This window comes from Phodopus roborovskii, unplaced genomic scaffold, assembly GCF_943737965.1.
Source record: "Phodopus roborovskii unplaced genomic scaffold, PHOROB, whole genome shotgun sequence".
Classification (NCBI taxonomy): domain Eukaryota; kingdom Metazoa; phylum Chordata; class Mammalia; order Rodentia; family Cricetidae; genus Phodopus; species Phodopus roborovskii.
In genome coordinates, this window is record NW_026125992.1 from 108960 (window position 1) to 118862 (window position 9903).

Consider the following 9903-nt stretch of genomic DNA (forward strand, 5'->3'; position numbering starts at 1 on the left):
GCCATCTCCCCATAGCTTCTTCCAGTAGGTGTTGGTGGGGTCTATCCCTCTCTCTATGGTACTTCCCCGGTGGGCATATGTGGGCCAGAGGTTCAATATCTGTAGCTCTGTGTGGCCCAAGCTCTCTAGGAAATCTCTCCGCAGACAAGGGCCCTTGGATGGGATCAGGGATGTGGGTCCAGTGGAAGATGCTGGCGGGAACTCAGAGTGGTCCCACAGAGACAGGCGGATCTCTGCGTGGGGCCCAAGACTCTAGCTACTAAAACCAGTGGTGGGGGGTCAGAATCCAAGCAGGTGGAAATTACGGGTGGTCCCACATGAATAAGCAGGTCACCTGTGTTCAGAGTTGCTCTGAGAAGTCCCCCTAAGTTGTGTGGACTGTTGGCTCCACCCTCAGTCCCAGTGTTCATCCAGAGTGGTGAGACTGAGGACAGGGAAGGGCACAGGGTGGGGGGGGGCAGGATTGCAGTAGGGATGGGTGGGGGTGTATCAGATCTCCAAGGGTGTTCTCGAAGGGACAGGCCACAGTAGCATGGGGATCGGGAGACAACCCAGGGAGTTCTGGGTGGGGGAGGTTGTAGGGAGAGGCTGCCCCAATTGGGCCCAGACTCACCTCTAGCCAATGGCTGGCAGAAGAGGAGAAAGGCTGGGCTGATACTCGGGATGTTTCTGCACATATAGTCAGATCTCACTCTGTCTTGGCACTCTCCACCTGAGACCTCTTTCTTTAGCAGAGGCCCTGCTTTGAGTGTCCCCATTTTTATTTATTTATTTATTTATTCTCTTTAGGTTTGTTATGTTGCCTAGTATGTGGTTGATTTTAGAGAAGGTTCCATGTGGAGCTGAACGAAGGTATATTCCTTTGTGTTTGGATGCAATGTTCTATAGATGTGTGTTAAACCCAGTTGAGACATAACTTCTGTTTCTTCTTTTGTTTCTTTGTTAAGTTTATGACTGGTGGTCCAGTCTAGCGGTGAGAGTGGTATGTTGAAATCTCCCAGTATGAGTGTGTGAGGTTTTATGTGAGTTTGAGTTTTAGTAGCGTTTCTTTTATGAATGTGGGTGCCTTTGTATTTGGGGCATAGATGTTCAGATTTGTGACTTTGTGCTGATAGGTTTCTCCTACGATGAATATGAAATGTCTGTCTTCATCTTTTTGATGGATTTTGGTTTGAAGTCTAACTTGTTAGATATTAGGATAGCCACACCTGCTTGCTTCTTGCATACATTTGATTGGAAGATCTTTTCCCAACCCTTTACCCTGAGTTTATATCTGTATATGAAGCTTAGATGTGTTTATTGTATGCAGCAGAAGGATGGATTCTGTCTTTGTATCCATTCTGTTAGTCTGTGTCATTTAACAGGCAAGTTAAAACCATTAATGTTGAAGGAAAGTTGTTGATTTTGGTATTGTTAATACAGTTGCCCTGCTTTACCCTTTAGTTCTGGGGAAGTGCGATTATCTATTGCCTATGTCTTTGTGAGCATAACCTCCTTGGGTTGGACTTTTTCTTGAAGTGCTTTCTGGAAGGCTGAATATGTAAATAGGCACTGTGTAAATCTGGATTTATCATTAAATATCTTGTTTTCTCCATCTATATTGATTGAGAGATTTTCTGGCTATAGAAGCCTTGGCTGGCATCCTTGGACTCATAGTAATTGTAGAACATCTATGCAGGACCCGCTGATCTTGAGAGTTTCCATCGAGATGTCAGGTGTAATTTTCATAGGTCTGCTTTTACATGTTAACTGACCTTTTTCCTTCATTGCTGTTAATATTATTTCTTTATTCTGTATGTTAGGTGTTTTTATTATTATGTGATCAGGTGTCTTTTTTCTGTGGTCCAGTCTATTTGGTGTTCAGTATGCTTCTTGTACTTTCATGGGCAAGTCCTTCTTCACATTGTGAAAGTTTTCTTCAGTGATTTTGCTGAATATGTTTTCTGCACTTTGAGCTGGGCTATTTCGCCTTTTTTTTTTTTTTTTTTTTTTTGGCCTATTAGTCTTAGTTTTGGCCTTTTCATTATGTTCCACTTATCCTGGATGTTTTGGGTTAAGGATTTGTTTGAGTTAAGATTTTATTTGGTCAAGAATCTATTTCCTCTACTTTATCTCCAGCGGCTGAGATTCTCTCTTCCATCTCTTATATTCTGTTGGTTATGTTTGTTTATTTCTTTTGTCGTTATTGTTTGTTTTGTATTTTTCAGACTGTATTTCATTGTGAGATCTTAGCTGTCCTGGTACTGGATATGTAATCCAGGTTGTTCTCTGCTGGGAATAAAGTTGTATCCCCACACCTACTCCACCATACCTTTCTCTGCTTTCCACTGTGGATGTTATTGTCAGTACCCCAGAATGATAGGCTGTATTGTTTGAAAGTTGGTCAGGGCCTGTCTAAAACTGTGGAAAAGTAGCACCAAGTGCATAGTCTACAAACCCCAGTGACAGAATGTTTGGCCATTCTCTAAATAATATGCCCACAATTTGAAGTCCTTGTAAAAGGCCTTCTGCATTGGCATGCAGTACTCAAGTTTCATTGATGTTAATGATCTGCATGGCTAAAGCATGTGTAAAATTTAAAAACTGGTCACTTCAGGATCCCTAGACAAAAATAACTACAGCTGATGAATTAGCACAGATGTGTGAAAGAGTAAGAAGCCATGTGAGCCTCTCACAAAAAAAAAAACAAGTGTTCATATAGGAGGCTACATTGTAGATTTAGTTTAAAAATGCCCACTTGTACTAGATTATCAAGTGTGTTTTGGGTGGCTAAGGCATCCGCCAAATCACCTGATAGTTGATCCATTGTGCATGCAGTATTTATAGATTGGGAGAATGCTATGCTAGAATCTTTTGCCTCAGTGGCAGAGGCAGCACTATCAACCATGATCCTGAAATATCCTTTCCTCTCTGATGCACAGATTCATCCTCTGTGGAGGTCTCTGGCATAGCTACCACCTGGGGTACATGGCCCAAAATAGCTGTTAGTTCATATGTTCAGCAGGTTACCAGGTGGCAGATGTGCTGAGAACAAATCAGATTTATTGCAAAATTCATAGCATTGGTTACAACTAAAAAGGGAACCAGAGCACAACTGCCTGAAATGAAGGTGAAATTCTTATCCTTTGGACCAAATGTAAATTTATAGCTGCATTATGCAAACTATAGTTAGTGGTCAGGAAAAATGGGCCACACAGGGATTCCCAGATCTGTCTTGACCCCAGAAAGTACAAGCTGGAACTCAATAACCCAAGGATGGGTTAGGAATCAAGAGATTTGGGGGAAGTGACCACCATACTGAATTCTGAGCAAGTGCCAAAATTTATTTTTGCACCCAGAGCTTATATAGTCAGCAGAGTAAAGACGTAGGTAAGAGGGCAGTAGAGATAAGAACAATAGTTGAGGAACAGGTATTCTTGTAAGCAGTATATAAAAACCCACGGAGAATTGATGCAGACATGGGTGGAAAGATCAGGAATTATGAGAACAAGCAATGTTACTATGGTGATAGGGCTAGTGGTTATATGCTAGGCTAATTTTGTGAATTAGGACTAGTTACTGAATCATAAAACCTTTGTGGAATAACTGAAGGCTGTAAAATACAGCCAAGAGAAAGGCAGAGTTTAGCCAAGGTTACTTCCTTAACTGAGCATAGATCCAGCCTCAGTTTCCCACATACTCCCCCTTTGTTATTTGTATGCAGACAAAATTATACATCAGAGGTGGACAGAGACTTGACCCTCTTATTTGCCTAGACAAGCAATAGGGACTTTTTACCAGAACCCCTTTTATTAACCTCTTAGGGCTGCCTCAACAGTGGGACTGTCTGATGTTCTTTTGGGGGAGGGGGCAAGTATATGAAACATAAACCTCGATGCACACAGGCATGTTCCTTAGAAGGTGTGGTCTTCCTGCAATACCATCCATGTCTGCACCTCTGAAACTTTTGAAGTGGTATAGGGATAGTTCTGTTTCAGGGGGAACACCCCAAGCCTATTGTCTATAGTGAGATTTGTGTCATTCTCTTCTGAGGCCAGTTTATGTTAGTGAACCTGTATAGGCTGTATGGCAGACTCTACTTGCTATTTGATAAAGGATACTAATTTATGAAAGGCCCATGGGCCAAAGGAGACCAAAAGCAGGAGTCCTGTAAGAGGCCCAAGCTGGGAAGGGAGTAAAGTACTCCACCAAACAGATGTAGAGAACCAATTTTGATACCAAGATTCATGCCATAAAAGCAACATTCTTCCCAAGTGCAACACAAAAGACACCCTGATGCAAAAATGTAAGTGGAGTCCTCATCTATTTTAAAGGACTATCTCAGTTAGGGAGTGAAGGGACTCCTCTAGGTAGCTGATCTGATTCTGGAGTTCCTCAACATCTCTGTCTATGGTAGCACTTGGCTCTGAATAGATAGATTGACCTATAATAAGGGAGGCTATTCCAGTGCCTGTGTCTACCATTCCTAGTCCTAAGAGGACAGTTAGAGTAACTCCTGTAATGGGTTGCCTTCAACTAGCTTGGGAGTAGTGGAAGTTAGCACGAAGAATGTCTGGTTGAAGAGGGTCACAACGACGTCCTGGGATTTGTCCATGTGTGGACCTGGGTTTTAGTCCTGTGGAGGAGTAAGATTAGGTCGTCTGTTGCTATCTGGTTTTTGATGTGAGCCTGTTGAGGGAGGGAGTATGGATGATGGTGGCAGGTGTTCTCCCCCAAGTAACATTGGGACCAATAGCAACAGTGGTGGTGTAAATGGGGTTCTTTGTGGAGCTTAATTGAGAAGGTAATTCCCCCATGATATCCCACTTTATAAAGGTAAAATCCCTAGGTGTATCCTCTGTACAAATTATGGGCTCAATAGCCAGGAGTGGTAAAGGTAATTATAAGAGTATTACACCAGCCTTTTGTGGGAGAGGATATAAGGCTTTCCTCACAGTCCTGGACAGTAAAAATTGATACATAATATTTACTAATGTAGGAATAGGTGGTATAAGGGTATCCAGCATTGACTATGTTGTAGTCCCAACTGGAGGACGGTTTCCAATAAGTGTTGCCTGTGTTTTCACAGCCCCAATTTTTACAGTAATAATGAGAGCTGTCTCCACGTTTATGTAGGAGGCTAAGGTCCCTATGTGTAAGGCCCTGCATGGACTCCTGAAGCAACTTGAGCAAGCCTGAAGCTGTTGGCCGGAACTCCTTGACTCAAAGCTCTTATGGGTACTCTTCCCGTTTTGATAACACACACCTTGTGAAAAAACACACCTTAGGGAGGAGCTAAGCATAAAAATCCTGTGCTCTAAGTCACTTTTTAAGCCAGTTCCATCAACTTAATAAATGACATTCGAAGTTCAGCATTTGAAAATTGATATTGAACGAATGGTGTGCTCTCTTGTCTCTTTCTTTCAAATTCTAGGACTCTGCCCGACATGGAACAGATCTTAGCATGGGCATTAAAAGTGAAGATCCCACCAACATCAGGAAGAAAGGATCACCTAAGAGATATCCCTCAGAGGGTGGCCAGCAATGTAAGTAAATAAGGGTATATTGAAGGATGGGTGCCAGTAACTCTAAGGAAATTCTCAGTGTGCAATTATTGACCCTACTGAAAAGACAAGGCACTGGAACTAATACAAGACAGCTAAAGAATTCATTGCCATACAGTAAATGTAATAATTGCAGAGATGAATAGGACTTTTGAGGAAGTACAAGATTTAGAATCTGGGAAATCTATCAGAACAAGAGGAATTCAACTAGGAGATGATAGATCTGGTGTAACTAATGAAGAAGATGCATTGAATGCAGAAATCTGAACAATTGAAACAAAGAATTTCTGAAGCTTATTAGCACAAATGCCATCATGTATGTATGTATGTATGTATGTATGTATGTATGTATGATCTGTATGTCTGAGGTGGCCACACAAATGTGTGTATGAAGTGTTGATTAGAAATGTGTAATTCCTAATCCTAGCAAAAGGTACTATTTACATTGCATGGGATATAGTAAAAAAAGGCATCAGTTTAGTGTCTTAATTGGAAGTACTGTCAATCTGCACCTCCGACAGCTGGTCTCCAGAGCTTATCAATGGGAAATGGCCAAAGCCAGCATAGCCTAAGAGCCAACAAAATCTGTATGGGTGATTTGATAGCCTTTACCAGAGGAATGGGTACTGCTGTGACACCAGAATATAGTACTAAGCTTCTTAAATGGTCAGATGATAAAGGACATGCAGGTCTTTTTCAACCATTTGTGTTAAATCATAGCCCTGTTAACCTTTGAGGAAGAGATGTGCTTTTAAGGCCATAGGAGTGGTCCTTACTAGTCAGTCTGTTAAAAATATGCAGGTCAACCAAGTTATGTACAAGGAAATGGACTTGGTGAATTCCTCCAAGATGACCCTCATTCTTTTGCATCCAAAACTTTAATTATCAAAAGAGCCAGATAACTCACTGGGTTGAGCAATTTTCTTTAGGGGCTATTGCTGTGTGTTCCTATTCCTATTATCTTGAAAACTGATGACTCAGTATGGGTGGACCAATGGCCCTTATCTATTAAGAAATTACAGGCAGCACATAAACTTGTAAGGGAGCAATTAGAGGCAGGACATATTGTTCCTTCCACTTCCCCAATTTTTGTTGTAAAGAAAAAAATCTGGAAAATGGAGGCTCCGACCAGGTCTCTGAGCTGTTAATGACTGTGTGAAAATTATTGGAGCCACACAACCTGGCTTACCTTCCCCTGTAGTTATTCCTTGATGCTATCATTTATTAGGGTTAGGCCAAAAGTTTGCCTTTTAGCCATTCCCTTGTATCCTCAGGATAGTGAGGGATTTGCATTTAGCATTTCTTCTATCAATTTTCAAGAGCCCTATAGGAGATATCAATGGTTGGTGTTACCTCCAGGAATATCCAATAGTCCCACTATTTGTCAAATTTATGCTTCTTGGGCCATTGCCCCCATCATGGAGAAATTTCAATCCCTGTATATTATACATAATATGGATGGTATTCTTTTAGCCTGGCCAGATCCTAAGGAAGAGAATGAGGCATTTGGGGAATTGCAACATAATCTTCAACTAGCTAGCTTAAGAATAGCCCCATAAAAGGTACAACAAGAATTTCCCTATCAATACCTGGGTCGTCAATTGTTATATTCTGGTATCCATCCTCAAAAGATTACTTTAAGGCTAGATAGACTGACCACACTTAATGATTTTCTAAAATTCTTAGGAGATATAAATTGGGTTTGATCTAGTTTGGACCTAACCACTGGGAAGCTTAGACCCTTATTTGATATTTTACAAGGAGATTCTGATCCCACTTCTCTGCACACATTAACACTTGCTGCACGAGAATGAAACAACTTGTACAAAAATGCCACCAATCTGTACATTTAAATTATACTGACTATTCTCAAAATTTGATGTTGAGTTTTTGCTTCAGCATATTCCCCTACTGCTTTGTTTTGGCAAACTGGCCCTACATTATGGGTACATGAACATGCATTCCCAGGAAAAACAGATCAGATCTTATCCCCAGGTAATGCTTTCTGCTATTCAAAGGACATACAAAATAAGTCTTCAAGTTTTGGTAAGATCCCAGATAAATTTGTAACTCCCTATACACAACATCAGATACAATAGCTTCAACACATTGATGTGGATTGGGCACATTACTTGTGTTCCACACCCTGCCAGTTTGATAGTCATTTTCCTTCCAATAAATTATCTCATTTTATAAACATCACCCTTTGTTCTTCCCCAAATTTATTTCTCAAAATCCTTTGAAGGGAGCCTGGAATGTATTTACAGACAGCTCCTCAAATGGTTGTGCAGTTGTTGTTTCTTTCCCATTAATAAATGTTCTACATTTAATGTGAATCTGCACAATTTACTGAAGTAGCCACAGTACAATTAGCCCTGCAACATTTTTCTGATAAGCTGTGTACCTTATGCCCTGGCAATAAATATGTGTATCATATATTGTTCCCTATAGAAACTGCTGCCTATATAGCTCCAGTCTCACATATACAGGAACACTTACCAGCCATATAAAGCCTACTATGGAGCTGCTCTTATCCAATTTTTTTAGGACATCTCTGAGTGCATTCTGATTTGCCTGGCCCTCTGAGTGAAGGAAATGCCATTGCTGATTTTAACATTAAATAGTTTGTGCCATCATGATGATGAGAGAGTCTGGTTATGAAGCAGCCTGCAAAGCTCATACAACTTTCCACCATAATACTGGATCACTCAAACTCCATTTTAAAATTACTAGATACCAAGCTATTAATATAGTAAAAAAAATTGTCCCCTATGTGCAGAGTTCATACCTATTCCACACCTTGGAGTTAACCCCTGGGTTGTCATGCCTAATGATATCTGGCAGATGGATGTTAACTCTGTCGCTTCCTTTGGCGAAATACAATGCGTTCCTGAAGTTGTGAATACCAATTCTCATGTCATATTGGCCTCTGCCCATACTGAAGAAAGGCTTAAGGATGTTAAGAAACATAGTTTGCAAGCCTTTGCATATATGGGAATGCCCAGATAATTAAAACTGATAATGACCCTGCTTATACTAGTCAGGGCTTCAATGCTTTTTGCAATTTTTTTTTTATCTCACATAAGACGGGCATCCCTTCTGATTGCCTGTTATTGGCATAAAAATAGACATGTAGACCAGTGGAATCAAATTGAAAATTCTCATATTAACCCACATACTTTGAACACCTGATTTTCGACAAAACAGCTAAAATTATACAATGGGGTGAGGACAGCATCTTCAACAAATAGTGCTGGCACAATTGGATGAGGGTGTGTAGAAGACTACAGATAGATTAATGTCTGTTACCATGCACAAAACTCAAACCCAAATGGATCAAAGACCTCAACATCAAACCAGCCACATTGAACCTCTTAGAAGAGAAAGTAGGAGGTACCCTTGAACAAAGTGGTATTGGAGACCACTTCCTGAACATAACTCCAGGGGCACAGACACTGAGACAAACAATTAATAAATGGGACCTCTTCAAACTTAGAAGCTTCTGTAAGGCAAAGGACACAGTGGACAAGACCAAACGGCAGCTCACAGAGTGGGAAAAGATTTTCACCAATCCTAGATCCAACAAAGGGCTGATCTCCAAAATATACAAAAAACTCAAGAAACTAGTCAACAAAACACCAAATAGCCCTATTAAAAATGGGATCCAGAACTGAAGAAAGAATTCTCAATAGAGGAAATCAAAAAGGCTAAAAGACACTTAAGAAAATGCTCCACATCCTTAGCTATCAGGGAAATGCAAATCAAAACAACTTTGAGATACCATCTTACCCCTGCCAGAATGGCTAAAATTAGAAACACCAGTGATGACTTATGTTGGAGAGGAGGTGGAAAAAGGGGAACACTCCTCCACTGCTGGTGGGAGTGCACACTCATAAAATCATTTTGGAGAACAGTATGGCTGTCCCTCAGGAAAATGGGAATTGATTTACCACAGAACATGGCAATCCCCCTCTTAGGCATATACCCAAAAGATTTACATCCAGGCAACACGGACATCTGCTCAACTGTGTTTGTAGTGGCACTATTTGTAATATCAAGGAACTGGAAGCAACCTAGATGCCCCTCAATTGAAGAATGGTTAATGAAGATGTGGCACATCTACACAATGGAAACTACTCTGCAGAAAAAAAAAATAATGGTATCTTGAAATTCTCAGCCAACCCAGTCATAAAAAGAGGAACACAGTATGTACTCACTCATATATGGACTTTAGACCTAGAGCAAAGGACCACCATTGTATAATTTACATCACCAGAGGGACTAGGATACAAGGTGTATTCTAAGAGATTCATATAAAGTCCCTTACAGAACTGGGAAGGGACTAGACCCCAGAGCTCAG